Source organism: Myodes glareolus, chromosome 24, assembly GCF_982192425.1.
Source record: "Myodes glareolus chromosome 24, mMyoGla1.1, whole genome shotgun sequence".
Taxonomy (NCBI): Eukaryota; Metazoa; Chordata; class Mammalia; order Rodentia; family Cricetidae; genus Myodes; species Myodes glareolus.
This window is the reverse complement of record NC_142049.1, coordinates 53,452,699-53,469,373: the sequence shown is the minus strand read 5'-3', so window position 1 is coordinate 53,469,373 and position 16,675 is coordinate 53,452,699. Positions and strand designations below refer to the sequence as shown.

Here is a 16,675-nt window from a genome sequence, read left to right as displayed (position 1 = left end):
TGTACAATAAAAGAATTTCTGGATGCATCACAATCCCTGACTTCAAATTCAGCTAAAGAGCTACAGTACTGAAAACAGCCTGGTATTGGCATAAGAACAGACAGGAGGACCAATGAAACCAAATAGAAGACCTGGATATTAATCCACACTCCTTCAAACACATGATTTTAGACAAAGAAGCTAAAAGTATCAAATGGAAAATAAGAAAGCATATTTAACAAGTGGTGCTGGCATAACTGGATATCAACATGTAGAAGAATGTAAATAGACCCATATCTATCACCATGCACAAAACTCAAGTCCAAATGGATCAAAGACCTCAACATAAAGCCAGCCACACTGAACCTTATAGAAGAGAAAGTGGGAAGTACACTTGAACACACTGGCACAGGCGACCACTTCCTAAATATAACCGCAGCAGCACAGACACTGAGAGAAACAATTAATAAATGGGACCTCCTGAAACTGAAAAGTTTCTGTAAAGCAATGGACACAGTCAACAAGAAAAAATGACAGCCTACAAAATGGGAAAAGATCTTCACTAACCCCATATCAGACAGAGGTCTGATCCCCAAAATATACAAAGAACTCAAGAAATTGGTCATCAAAAGAACACATAATCCAATAAAAAAATGGACTACATACATAAACAGAGAACTCTCAACAGAGAAAGGAATCTAAAATGGCTAAAAGACACTTAAGGAAATGTTCAACATCCTTAGTTATCAGAGAAATGAAAATCAAAACAACTCCGAGATTCCATCTTACACCTGTAAGAATGGCCAAGATCAAAAACACTGATGACAACTTATGCTGGAGAGGTTGTGGGGTAAAGAGAACAATTCTGGAGGAGTTCTTCCCAGAGAGGTGAGTGGGTGCTCACCTGGGCAGCCTGCCTGTCCGGGAAGAGAGCACAGCCCCCGCACCCCAGCTTCTGCAGCAGGGTCTTCCATGTTCCAAGGGACCCCTCCCCTCCCCCCCACTGCTGCGGGCCCTTTGCCTCCCGGGTCCTGGGAAGACCAGCTAGCCCTGTTGCACTGCTTAGGAGTTCTTCTCAGAGAGGTGAGTGGGTGCTCACCTGGGCAGCCTGCCTGCCCGGGAAGACAGCACAGCCCCCCCCAGCTTCTGCAGCAGGGTCTTCAGTGTTCCAAGGGACCCCTCCCCTCCCCCCCACTGCTGTGGGCCCTTTGCCTCCCGGGTCCTGGGAAGACCAGCTAGCCCTGTTGCACTGCTGAGGCGCTCTTCCCAGAGAGCTGAGTGGGTGCTAGCCTGGGCAGCCTGCCTGCCTGTCCGGGAAGGGAGCACAGCCCTTTCCCCCTCAGCTTCTGCAGCAGGGTCTTCAGTGTCCCAAGGGACCCCTCCCCTCCCCCCACTACTGCGGGCCCATTGTCTCCTGGGTCCTGGGAAGACCAGCTAGCCCTGTTGCACTGCTGAGGAGTTCTTCCCAGAGAGGGCTGAGGAGCTCTATCCAGAGAGTGCTGTGAAATCCTACCCAGAGAGTGCTGAGGAGTTTCATCCAGAGTGGAGGAGATGGGCAGGCGCCAATGCAAGAATTCCTCCAACAACCTGAAAGGCAACATGACATTGCCAGAATCCATGGAGCTCGAAACTAGAAGAATTGAACACCCTACTCCAGAAGAAATAGAAGAAATCGACTCTAAGCGCTTCTTTATGAAAATAATAGAGGAACTTAAACAGGAGGTGAAAATCTGCCGTAAAGAAATGGAAGATAAGTAAAACAAAAAAAATTGAAGAAATGAGTAAAGAAATGGAAGAGAAATATACCAAAAAGTTTGAAGAAATGAGTAAATCCGTAAATGAAATTCTGGGAAACCAAGAAAAAACAATCAAACAGGTAATAGAAACAGTTCAAGATTTGAAAACTGAAATGGAGTCAATGAAGAAATCACAAACCGAGGGCCGGCTGGCTATGGAAAATCTGGGTAAACGAACAGAGACTTCAGAAACAAGCTTAACCAATAGAATACAAGAGATAGAAGAAAGAATCTCAGACTCTGAGGACACCATAGAGAAATTGAACACTCTGACCAAAGAAAACAGCAAATCCAACAAATTCTCATCACAAAACATTCAGGAACTGTGGGACACAATAAAAAAAAACCAAATCTAAGAATAATAGGAGTAGAAGAAGGAGAAGAATTGCATTTCAAAGGTCCAGAAAATATACTCAACAAAATTATAGAAGAAAACTTTCCCATCCTAAAGAACGATATTCCTATGAAGGTTCAAGAAGCATACAGAACACCGAATAGACTGGATCAGAAAAAAACATCCCCTTGTCATATAATAATCAAAACACAAAGCATTCAGACTAAAGAAAGGATATTGAGAGCTGCAAAGGAAAAAGGTCAAGTAACTTATAAAGGTAAACCTATCAGACTTACACCAGACTTCTCGATGAAAACCATGAAAGCCAGAAGGTCCTGGATAGAGGTACTGCAGAAACTAAGAGACAATGGATGCAAGCCCAGACTACTTTACCCAGCCAAGCTATTGTTCACTATCAACGGAGAAAACAAAATATTCCAGTATAAAAACAAATTTAAACAATACGTAGCTACTAATCCAGCCTTACAGAGAATACAAGAAGGAAAATCACAACCCAAGGAATCCAACATTCCCAACACTACCTACATTAACTCAGACATCTAGCGAACCTTCACAAGCACAACTCAAAGAAGGAAAACACATACACTCTACTACCCAAAAAAATGACCGGAGTCATCGATCACTGGTCATTAATATTACTTAATATCAATGGACTCAATTCACCTATAAAGAGGCACAGACTTAGAGATTGGATACGAAAACAGGATCCAACATTCTGCTGTCTACAAGAAACACACCTCAACCACAAAGACAGACACCTACTCAGAGTAAAGGGTTGGGAAAAGTTTTCCAAGCAAATGGACCTAAGAAACAAGCGGGTGTGGCCATTCTAATATCTAACAAAATCGACTTCAAACTAAAATCAATCAGAAGAGATGGAGATGGACATTTCATACTCATAACAGGAACAATTCATAAGGAAGAAGTCTCAATCTTGAATATCTATGCCCCTAATATAAAGGCACCCATGTATGTAGAAGAAACTCTACTAGAACTCAAGGCAGTCATCAAACCACACACACTAAATAGTAGGAGACTTCAACACTCCTCTCTAACCAATGGACAGGTCAATCAGACAGAAACCTAACAGAGAAATAAGAGATTTATTGGAGGTACTGAATCAAATGGACTTAACAGACATCTATAGAACACTCCACCCAAATAGGAAAGAGTATACCTTCTTCTCTGCAGCTCATGGAACCTTCTCGAAAATTGACCACATACTTGGTAACAAAGCAAACTTCCACAGATACAAAACAATATTAGTAATCACCTGTGTCTTGTCAGATCACCACGGATTAAAATTAGAATTCAACAACAATGGTACCCCCAGGAAGCCAACAAACTCATGGAAGTTGAACAGTCAACTACTAAATCACCCTGGGTCAAGGAAGAAATAAAGAAAGAAATTAAAGTCTTCCTTGAATATAATGAAAACAAAGACACAACGTATTCAAACCTATGGGACACAATGAAAGCAGTGCTAAGAGGAAAGCTCATAGCACTAAGTGCCCACCTAAAGAAAACGGAGAAAGTACACATTGGAGACTTAACAACACACTTGAAAGCTCTAGAAAAAAAAGAAGCTGATTTACCCAGGAGGAGTAGAAGACTGGAAATAATCATACTGAGGGCTGAAATCAACAAAATAGAAACACAGAAAACAATCCAAAGAATCAATGAAGCAAAAAGCTGGTTCTTGGAGAAAATTAACAAGATTGACAAACCCCTATCCAAACTAATCAAACGGCAGAGAGAGAACTTGCAAATTAATAGGATCAGAAATGAAAAGGGGGACATAACCACAGACACAGAGGAAATTCAGAGAATCATTAGATCTTACTACGAAAGTTTATATGCCACAAAGTTGGAAAATGTAAAAGAAATGGACATTTTTTTAGATAAGTACCATATACCAAAGTTGAACCAAGACCAGGTGAACAATCTAAATAGACCTGTTAGTCGTGAAGAACTAGAAGCTGTTATCAAAAATCTCCCTACCAAAAAAAGCCCAGGACCAGATGGTTTCAATGCAGAATTCTACCAGAACTTCCAGGAAGAGCTAATACCTATACTTCTTAACGTATTCCACAATATAGAAAAAGAAAAGTCAATGCCAAACTCCTTTTATGAAGCTACAGTCACCCTAATACCAAAACCACACAAAGACACAACCAAGAAAGAGAATTACTGGCCAATCTCACTCATGAACATCGATGCGAAAATTCTCAATAAAGTACTGGCAAACCGAATCCAAGAACACATTAGAAAAATTATCCATTATGATCAAGTAGGCTTCATCCCAGAGATGCAGGGATGGTTCAACATATGCAAATCTATCAATGTAATCCATCATATAAATAAACTGAAAGAAAAAAAACCATATGATCATTTCATTGGATGCTGAAAAAGCATTTGACAAAATTCAACACCCATTTGTGATAAAGGTGTTGGAGAGACTGGGGATACAAGGATCATACCTAAATATAATAAAAGCAATATACAGCAAGCCGACAGCTAACATCAAATTGAATGGAGAGAAACTCAAAGCCTTTCCACTAAAATCAGGAACACGACAAGGCTGTCCACTCTCTCCATACCTCTTCAATATAGTGCTTGAAGTTCTAGCAATAGCAATAAGACAACATAAGGGGATCAAGGGGATTCGAATTGGAAAGGATGAAGTTAAACTTTCGTTATTTGCAGACGATATGATAGTATACATGAGCGACCCCAAAAACTCTACCAAAGAACTCCTACAGCTGATAAACACCTTTAGTAACGTGGCAGGATACAAGATCAACTCCAAAATATCAGTGGCACTCCTATACACAAAGGATAAAGAAACGGAGAGGGAAACCAGAGAAACATCACCTTTCACGATAGCCACAAACAGCATAAAATATCTTGGGGTTACTCTAACCAAGGATGTGAAAGACCTATTTGACAAGAACTTTAAGCCTTTGAAAAGAGAAATTGAGGAGGATACCAGAAAATGGAAAGACCTCCCCTGCTCTTGGATTGGGAGAATCAACATAGTAAAAATGGCAATTCTACCAAAAGCAATCTACAGATTCAATGCAATTCCCATCAAAATCCCATCAAAATTCTTCACAGACCTTGAGAGAACAATAATCAAGTTTATATTGAAAAACAAAAAACCCAGGATAGCCAAAACAATCTTATACAATAAAGGAACCTCTGGAGGCATTACTATCCCTGACTTCAAACTCTATTACAGAGCTACAGTATTGAAAACAGCTTGGTATTGGCAAAAGAACAGAGAAGTCGACCTATAGAATCGAATAGAAGACCCAGATACTAACCCTCAAACCTATGAACACCTAATTTTTGACAAGGGAGCTAAAGGTATGCAATGGAAGAAGGAAAGCGTCTTTAACAAATGGTGCTGGCATAACTGGATGTCAACCTGTAGAAGAATGAAAATAGATCCATATCTATCACCATGCACAAAAATCAAGTCCAAATGGATTAAAGACATCAACATCAATCTGTCCACTTTGAACCTGATAGAAGAGAAAGTGGGAAGTAGTCTACAAGATATAGGCACAGGAGGCCCCTTCCGAAGTAGGACCCCAGTAGCACAGACAATAAGAGAAACAATGAATAAATGGGACCTGCTGAAACTGAGAAGCTTCTGTAAAGCAAAGGACACTGTCAGTAAGACAAAAAGACTACCTTCTGACTGGGAGAAGATCTTCACCAACCCCTCATCAGACAAAGGTCTGATCTCCAGAATATACAAAGAACTCAAGAAACTAGACACTAAAACTCTAATTAACCCAATTAAAAAATGGGGTACTGATCTGAACAGAGAATTCACAACAGATGAACTTCGAATGGCTAGAAGACACTTAAGGTCATGCTCAACCTCCTTAGCAATCAGGGAAATGCAAATCAAAACCACTTTGAGATACCATCTTACACCTGTTAGAATAGCTACTCAAAAACATCAATGATAGCCTATGCTGGAGAGGATGTGGAATGAGGGGAACACTCATCCATTGTTGGTGGGAATGCAAACTTGTGCAGCCACTGTGGAAACCAGTGTGGCGGTTTCTCAGGAAACTGGGAGTCAACCTCCCTCAGGACCCAGCAATTCCTCTCTTGGGAATATACCCTAGAGATTCCCGAACATACTACAAAAGCGTCTGTTCAACTATGTTCATAGCAGCACTATTTGTAATAGCCAGAACCTGGAAACAGCCTAGGTGCCCCTCAATAGAAGAATGGTTAAAAAAGGTGTGGAACATATACACATTAGAGTTTTACTCAGCGGTAAAAAAATAATGACATCTTTAATTTTGCATGCAAATGGATGGAAATAGAAAACGCTTTACTGCGTGAGGTAAGCCAGACTCAAAAAGAGGAACACGGTATGATTTCACTTATAAGTGGATTCTAACCATAATTAAAGGTCTTTGAGCCTATTATTCGTGATCCTAGAGAAGCTAAATAAGAAGACGAACCTGATGAAGATTATTTAGCTATCCGCCAGGAGGTAGGAAATAGTCAAGAGTCCCAGGTAACCTTGGGTGCATGGGGGGGGGTGGGAGGGTTGTTGGAAGGGGAGAGGGTTAGATAGAAGGGAGTAGGGGAGGAATGGAGAAAGTTCGGTTGACCGGGATGGGGGAAAGGGAGGAAGGATGAATATGGGATCAGGGAAGAATATATTTCAACTAAGGGAGTCATTTTAGGGTTTACAGGAAACTTGATTATATATGGGATCCCAGGTCCAAGGAGAGATCCCCAGATTGTTCTCTGGACAGAGGAGAGGGTGCCTGAACCGGCCTTGGCCCATAACCATACTGATGAATATTTTGCTTATCACCATAGATCCTTCATCTGGCGTTGGATGGCGATACAGACGGAGACCCACATTGGAGCACCGGACTGAGCCCCCCAAGATCCAAATGAGGAGCAGAAGGAGGAAGAAAATGACGAAGGACTGCGAGGGATGCTATCACCCACTGATAAAAGGGGTCGGGTCTAATGAGAGTTTACCAAGGCCAGTTGGACTGCAACTGAATGAGCACGTGATCCAACCAGATTCTCTGAATGTGGCCGGGTTCTCTGAATGTGGCTGGCCTGGAGTCTTTCTGAGAAGCCATTGACAATGACACTGGGACTAGTTTCCTCTGCATATACTGGATTTTTGGGATTCAGTCTGTTTGGATACTCACCTTCCTGGACCTGGAGGGAGGGGGGAGGAACTTGAACTTCCCACAGGGCAGGAAACCCTGACTGCCCTTAGGGACAAAGAGGGAGGAGGAGAGGTAGGAGGGGAGTGGGAGGGTGTTGGGAAGAGGGGCGTAAATGGAAACTTTTATAATTTAATAAAATTACTTTCAAAAAAAAAAAAGAGAACAATTCTGCATTGCTGGTGGTAATGCAAACTGGTGCAATGCCTTTGGATGTCAGTGCAGTGATTTCTCAGAAAATTAGGAAACAACCTTCCTCAGGACCCAGTAATACCACTTTTGGGTATATATCCAAAGGATTCTCAATTATACCACGAGGACATATGTTCCACTATGTTCATAGCAGCATTGTTTGTCATAGACAGAACCTGGAAACAACTCAAATGCCTCTTGACTCAAGAATGGATAAAAAAAAATGTGGTACATCTACACAATAGAGTACTACACAGCAGAAAAAATTACATCCTGAAGTTTACTGAAAAATGGATGGAGCTCGAAAGGATTATTTTAAGTGAAGTAACCCAGACACAGAAAGACAATTATCACATGTACTCACTCATATGTGGTCATTAAACATAAAACAAAGAAAACCAACCCGGAAATCACAATCTCAGAGAACCTAGACCCTAAGACTGACATACATAGATCTAATCTACATGTGAAGTAGAAAAAGACAAGATTTTCTGAGTAAATTGGAAGCATGGGAACCTTGGAAAAGGGTTGAAGGAAAAGGAAAGAAGCAGGGATGGGAGCAGAGAAAAATGTAGAGCTCAATAAAAATCAATTAAAAATTTCAGATGAAAAGCACAAAGTTAAGAGTCATTTGGTATGTGTACAGAGAATGGTATAATCTGAATAAAGGAGGACTAAAGTCTCATAGACAGAAACACCTTGGAAAGCCTTAGACGTTATAATTTGTTTGTCCCCTTATCAGAGATGCTTCTAGTCCTCAGGGACTGAACTCTATCTCCACAACTTCCCACGTTGATGTCTGACTGTTTAATTCGGTTTTAACCTTTTATTTGGTGATAAAACAATTGAGATTAGAGACTAAAAATTAAGGCTTGAAGTGCTCTCTCTCTCTCTCTCTCTCTCCCTCCCTCCCTCCCTCCTTCCCTCCCTCCCTCCCTCCCCCCCTCTCTCTCATTGTAAATATCAAACACTCAGAGTGAAGGCACCATCACCAAATCACCAGGACAGGAAATGTATTCCCCAAGCACTGAATCAACACCTAAAAATGGTAGTCTGGCCTTGAGGGCTGTGTGGACATGTCTTATGTGAGCTGTCCTGTCTGCAAACTTTTGTTGTGCTATTCCAATGAGATTAAAATAGCAACACTTGATCTTTTGCCTCATTTCTTCAAATGTCATAACAGGGCTCTTCAGGGAAAGCAACAGTGACTTCATATTTGAAAGATGTATTTTCTACAAAAACACCAAGCTAACAGTTATAACATATATGCAGATGTTATATATGGGGAGTGGGAACTGGAGTGTGTGTGTTTCTGACTTTTTTTTGCCTGCTCTTGGAACTCCTTTTTCAGGTGCCTTGTCCAGCCTAGAACTGAGGGCTTTTGCCTTTTCTTATTGTATCTTGTTTTGTTTTGTTTGGTTGTTTTCTCTTGGAAGCCTGATCTTTTCTGAAGGGTCAAAGAAGTGGAGGGGGAGTGGATCTAGGAGAGAGAAGAGGTGGTGATGGGAACAGAGAAGAGGGGAGGGGGAGAAACTGTGATCATTATGCATTGTAGGGGAGAAGAATCTAATTTTACTAAAAAGAAAAATGCATATTCTATTCTTGCCATAGCTATGTGATCTTGGACAAAATAGTTGACACTTCAAGCAAAAGATGACAACAGGTTTCTGTCAAAAACCATTACTGAGTGAGGAACACGATGCTTAGAAAAGTTTATAACCAATGCACACATATATTTACATGACTTTCGTTTATAATTCTCTGAGCGTATTCCTTCGAGTTTATGTTGGTTTATATTAATAGCAAGAAAAACTAAATGTATTTATTTCAGTTGGTGTTAGTAATGCTGCCCTCTTATTCCCTATCAAGGATAATTCAATCATGTCTTAATATAAACAACAGTGACCTTGTAACATACATGAAAAATGGATTGTGTGTACTGATTATGTAACGAAGAAAAAGTAAAGTCAAAGACAAAATGCTTCTCTATCTCTACATGCATATTGTGAGTTAGTGACAACTGTTACTAAGAAAATGAAGTTATAAGGAAAATAGGGAATGCAGGAATCTGCATGAATCTCTTCTCATAGCTTCAGACCCTGGACTTACTATTCTTTCATAGGACTGAGGTTGTTCACGACATCCCAGACCACTAGCTCCAGGTACCCAATACCTGCTTCTTTCCTACGTGGGAACCCACATTTACTTGCAAATACTCATGTATAGATACACACACATACAGAGAATTTAAGAAAAAAAATAAAATCTTTAAAAAATGAAATTGAAAAAGAAAGTCATTCATGTTTTTGCCTCTGTGTTTTATGGCTCTTCCTATCAAGAAAGTATTTATATTCTTGATTCTGAATGAGATCTGGCAGTTCTAACTCCTTCCGTGGTCACTGGAATGCAGAAGAGCACTTGAGAGAGACATGGCAAACTATAAGCTCAAGGGTTTTATATATATATATATATATATATATATATATATATATATATATATATACAGTAAAGTATCTGTAAAATAATTAAAGAAATAAAAGCAACACAAAGTAACATATCAATACTTAATAGAAAAGGCACTTTGTTGATGTCCATTTATACATCATGAGGAGGAGTCAATGTACTCTAGTATGCTCATTTCTGGACAAGAAAAATGAATTCCAATTAAATAGAACATTTGTTTCTGAAACTATTACTACTAGTTACCTCAAAGTTTTCTGTTTGTTTTCCATTTCCAAGATCTTTCTGAGTATGAAAAAGCTCATAAGTGAGTAGGTTACAAAGAGAGTACTAATACATTGTCATGGTTTTTAAAAAATCAGTTGTTAAGTCAATTCACACACTGGGTTTATACTATATACAAGAAAGTTCTGACAATAGCTACAACACAAGAAGACTTATGGTAGTTAGGGCACTTATCCAGAGAGTAAACTGGTTAATAAAGTTAACTTTATAAAGTTTATTTGAGAAAACATAATACACTATAAATTAAAATATTACACGACACCATCTCAGAAAACCCAGTGTTAAACTGAGGAATTTTCATTCTCATACAGTCATTTACTAATACTTGGGACACAATTAATTTTTTCCAAGTCTGAAACAAAGAATAGTGAAGAGAAACAGAATAAAACAAATCATGCACAATCAAAGCTGCCTTACAAAATTTAAATAGCTAAACCAGACTTGAGTGTTAGCAACAACTGATAGAGGGAAGATATCTCAGTGTGCCTGGGAGAGTCACTTAGACAGCAGTGTAACCAAACCATCCATTTTCTCAAAGGCACACTTCCCTAGGAACTGCAAAACTGATGGTGGGAGAAAGATCTTATTTCCTGGATGAGGCCCTAATCCTATGTGGTCAGCCCTAAATACTTGCAAATAAGGGGCAAAACTAACTGGGGTGTGTGTGTGTGTGTGTGTGTGTGTGTGTGTGTGTGTGTGTAACTGTAGAAGTTGTGGTTAAGATGGGATGGGGGCAAGGGAGGAGTTGGAGAAGTGAGAGAAAAGACTTACACATGATGCAAAGACAGTGTTTTTCTGTAGGAAATGCTCAAATAAAGAAAAGAAAGCAACGGTTTGGGCGCTGAAGTTGGTATCAACTCTTAATTCACTTTCTAAAACTGTCCTTTCCAATCCTCCCAGAACTCTGAATTTCCAACTGACAGACACCCTGAGAATAACCTTTATTCTAGAATTTTCATTGCTGTGTTTCTTTTTCCCTTCCTTTTCTTCTTCTTCTTTTTTTTCTTTTTTTAGTTAGTTTTGTTTTAAGAATTCACCTTCACATCAGCTACACAATAAAGAAGAACAGTGGTTTGGTATTCCATGCATAAGCTGTGATTTTTCCTGTTGAGAGCATTAAGGTTCAGCTGTGCACAAACAGACATATCTTATCTGAACTTTCATGGAACTGTTCTATAAAGTATTTGCACATGACTAAATCTGTGAGGGATTAATCCATCACACATTAATACATAAATCTACGTTTCTGAAAATCTTCTCGGTAAGATTAGTTCGACTCTGTCCTCCGGGTAACAGTAGTCTTGGCTCTGTCTTCTCTAAAAGGCTGCTCTGAAGTGTGCACAATGAAAAATGATTTATGTATGTTATGATTTACTCCCTCTGCAGAGAGTAATAATTTTAACATTGAAGACTATAAAGTCTTAAACACAAAATAGGCATTTTAGGTTTAGGGTAACCTGCATGGTGGTGATATGTCTAGTGTGTGTAGTATGGAAAGGTCAGATTGGGGGGGGGCAGCAAATCAGAAAGAGGCACCATTGATAAAGGGGTCATCACTTCCATCCTTTTGTCTGAGCAATGAAATTTATTTCAGTAATTCTGGCAGCCAGTTGCTGGTACCAAGATCCTCATTAATAAAAGAGACACAAAACATTCAGAGATGACCAAGTAATAGATCCTAGGGTGAACTTTCAATAAATGTTATAATCCTACATGGGAAATCTTTTTCGTTGGGTTGATTTTTGAAGCCAAAAAATAAAATCCAAGTCTATGTGTAATCTTGAACTAAAGACAAAATCTAGAATATATATTGTGTGAGTTCAAACATCATGATTGTGTATGTATGCATGTATGTGTTTGTGTTTTGTGTGTGTGTGTGTATATAAGTGCATATGTTTTGTGTGTGTTTGTGTTTTGTATGTGTGTCTCTGTATACACGCATATAATTGGGGTGTGTTTGTGTATGTGTGTGTGTTTGTGTTGTGTGTGTGTGGTTACCTACACAACAATACAGAAACAGTGCAGAGATCCTAAGACTGAAATTTCCTTTCAGGGTATGAACAATAGCAGCTCTCTTACCACATTCTGAAGATTCTAAAGCTAATGGCATTAATTTTATAATTGGATTTATAAGCTAACACCACATTTCTCTGAACCTTAGTCCTTCATAGTTGATAGTGTCACATATATTAACTTACAGAAGAACACAATATAATATTAGTTATCTCTTTTAAAAATGATAAAAGCTGAGAGAGATCAATGAATATTTTATTTACCATCACACAGTTGTAGAATTTGAAGATAAGCAGATTTAGAATTTAAATTATGTGCATCCTGGACCAAAAGCTGTACTCATAAACACTGAAGATTTTCACGCATAGAATTCATGACTAAATTGAGTGCATATATTCAATGGTACATGCTCAAAATTTATTGATATGCTATATAATTTAAAATATTTCAAGAAATAATAGATGACTGGGAGAATGTTTCTTTTCTCAGAGAGGAAATTATAAGTCCATGAAAGATGTGGTTTTTAAGATTTTTTAAAATAAATTTTTGGCTGTTCATTTATGTGTACGTGCATGTGCCAGGTTGGGTTTGTTCAGCATGAGTGAGTAGATGTCCAAAAAGCCAGAAGAGGGTAGTGGATACCCTGGAACTGAAACTGCACGCAGATTTGAGCCAACAAACCTAGACTGAACCGGACTCAGCCACTGAGTCTGTGTCTTCTGGAAGAGGAACAAGAGTTTTTAGCTGCTGAAGTATTATTCCAGCCCCAAGAGATACTCTTAATTGCCAACTAGAAACCAAATAGATTGATGAAAACACACTATTGTGTTTTATGCAAATTATCCTCATCCATTAGCATATAAGAACACATCCCTTGCTCATTAGTCTTAAACTAGCCTTTGTTGATCATTCTATGGACATACAGAACACCATACTGCATTCCTTCATTACCTTTATCTCTAAGTCACATTTACCCGACAGTTATACAGCAGACAAAATCACAAATGCCATTCTTCTGTTTAACCCTGCTGTAACAGAAGGACTTTTATTACCACTATTAACTGAGGTGATTGGATTATTCAATGCACTGTCTGTTCTTTTCAACATTAATAACTTGGGAACAAGTCTGAGAGATTTAGCTAATACATGTATGAAACCAAAATGAGTTCTCAAATCACACAGAGACATCTCAGCATTGTTCTGGGTTTACGAGCTATTAAAGTAAATTTAACTCATCAGTTTATAAAACCCAAGAAGACTTTCCTTCAAGAAGTATGCTTACATGTACAATTTTTCGCTTCACATATTTGTGAGTTTAATCTTCCTTTTTCCTCATACAAAATTGACTAGCATGTGTACCTTAGTAAATATCTTTAAGGTCCTGAAATTTACGAACTTCAGACCTCAGGAAGAAACTCTGCATCATAGTGATTTATTTCTTATGAGATATAAAAGTTCAATTCTAATTATGAGGACATAATAAATTATCTGTTTTGTTCTCTCAGGGAGGGTCTCAGTCTATATTCAGACTGCCAGCCTTGAATCTATGGCAATCTTCTTGTCTCAGACTCCTAAATGTTGGTATTACAATAAGGAGCCATCATAATTGCTTTGGGATTTGATTTCTTAAAAGAATCACTTAACCTCAACCCTCTGACCAACTATTGTGATTATGCTAAAATATTTAGTTAAGAGGTAGGTTGATGAGTAGAAGTCAATAGATCTGTTGGGTAGACACATGGAGATAGGAAGAGTTAAATGGAGAGTGGTAAATAGGTAGGGAAAAGTAGATGTTGAAGGATATACATAACCAGTAGACAGATGATGACAATAGGTGCTGATGGATAGGGAGTAATGAGTGGGTACTGATGGATTAATACTGGTGAACAGATACACATAGATAAATACTCTGGCATAGTTCCAGCTAGACAGGTATGAATAGACAGGTGTTGGTGGACAGGAGCTGATGCATAAGTAGTAGTAGATAGTTACAGATGAAATGGCAGTTGAAGTGAACAGGTAAGAGTGGATAGATTTGTAGATAGTTGCTTGTGAATGCATAGGTCCTGGTGGGTAGGTTGTGCTGAAGAGCTGTTGGTAGATAAGTACTCATATGTAGGTGCTTGCCATTACTACAATAAAGGCCTTCTCTCTCTCTCTCTCTCTCTCTCTCTCTCTCTCTCTCTCTCTCTTTCTTTCTCTCTCTCTTCCCTTCTCTCTCTTCCCTTCTCTCTCTTTCTTTATTTCCTTTTTCTCTTCCTCCCACTACAAAATGAAGATAAAGTATATTTTTCCTCTCTGTAGTGCAGTATGAATATATTTATGTTTAAGTTTAAAAAACTTAAATATTCACTGTTTCTTGAACAAAACGTAACAGCATGAGACTATTACTCTCATTGAAGGAAGCAAAAACAGAAACTAATATTTAATTTAGCATGGGTTCACCTCTTAGAAATCTTTGTATTCAAACAAAGCCTTTAATCAGCTTTTACATTGTAAGTTAAAACAGTTTCTTAAATTAAAAACCTTATACTCAAAGTATACATTGTTCATTTATGTTACTAAGAATTGCTCAAATCATATTCTTCTGGACATGGCAGAGGAAGCAGTACTAGAATAGCCATTCTCCCACAAATAGCTGTGAGTCAGTTGTGTCTGACCAGCTTTTGATACTAGAAACAAGAAACACCCTTGAAGTGCATCTGTCTTCTAATTGGGCCCAGTTCTTGACTGGAGTCTCAAGAGCTGTGATGCAAAGGGCTCATATTCATGTAACAATGCATAAGCACTTTCTCTCCATTCATCGCCAGAACTATCAATTTGTCATTTACATATTGAGATGATATAAATTAGAATGGTGATCAATTTGAGCATCAGAACTCAGTCTCTACTGGTATAATTGCAGTGGTTTGCTATGCTAGAAAGAAAAGAGTGTTTTTAATTAGGTGCATTCTTAGTCTTTTAGTCTACCTTACAGTACATTGAATGAGGCAAACTTTTATGTACCTGAAGGTACATAAAATAAAAAGGGCATGTGAATCTGTCATTCTGTGTAAAATCATATGAAACACCTTGCATTCATCCATGACTGGTTAGTTTCTATATCCACTTCATTCACAGGTGAAAAAGTAGTTCTGGGGCTGGAGAGATGGAGAAGTAGTTAAGAGCAAACAATGACCTTGAAGAGGTCTCAACTTGGTTCTCAGAACTCATATTAAGTGGTATACAACCAACTAAATCTCCACCGACAGGAAATCTCACAGCATCTTCTGGACTTTGGGAAACTACAGTTTCATGTACTCAAACCTACACACACACACACACACACACACACACACACACACACACACACTTGGAAATTTAAAGATATTTTTTAAAAGATAATTCTTATAGATATCTTTACTAGACTACAAATGTAATCTTAGCATTGTTATAACATTCTTCAAGGCAATGCTTTATATTTTTCTTACTTTTCTCATACTATTATATAATATTCAAAGTATAAAATAATTTTCTAGAGAGCAGACATGATCTAAAAATATATATAACATTGTCCTGGGTACAGGAAAGTTCTAAAGGTTTACTAACAGACAGAGCTTTTTAACAGTCAAACAGTTTCTAATCAGCATCCTGGTGAACACTCACTCAGAAGTTGGCTTGCCACACACTTGCTGAATCCCATAGAGTCAGCCAGGAGAAAGACAATGAGCCCAATTCAAGTGGGACAGTTTAGAGCTCCCATTTTGAGCCTGAGAAAGATTAGGATGATGCTGGCAACTCCCATTTTCATTCTCTCTTGGCATTGGATCAAGGGAGCCACATGACAAAGAGCACAAGCAGTGGATCTTACTGTCATTGTGAATCTAACTCTAAACTATTATCAAATAATGTTGTAGCTTATATTTGTACACAAAGGCAGAGGAGTAGTTTAATGGGAAAAGTTCAGTACTTTCATGTAATATATAAGAAGTGTTTATATGGCAGCCTTCTAATAATACTACCTACTCTTACAAATTCCACAGAAGAGTAAGCAGCACTCCATCCAGGCTCGAGATAAAGGACAACTGAACATCACCTAGCTGTTCCAAATAGACACTCCCAAGTTATCAAGGCACTGAAGCCAATCCAATGGGATAAAAGGGATTGCCATTTATTAGCAAATGACAGCTACGTGCCAAGAAGTTATAAAGTGTTTCAGGGGATGAGTGGAAATAAATAAATTGATATGTATTCACCAACAAATATGAAAATGCTCCACGATTTGAACAATTTCTATGGCTACCACAATACAGACTGGTTTAATGATGTCCTTTTGGCTGCAATCTTCATTTATCTGTTTCTAGACTTGATAGATTTTTGCCTTACTCATCACA

General features: G+C 38.6%; 1 protein-coding gene across 3 annotated transcripts in view; it reads right to left on the bottom strand.

Moving 5' to 3' along the window:
• The window catches only part of LOC125399432 (leucine zipper protein 2), a 379,570-nt gene that overhangs the window by 57,664 nt on the left and 305,231 nt on the right, over positions 1–16,675 (bottom strand). The window lies entirely within an intron of this gene.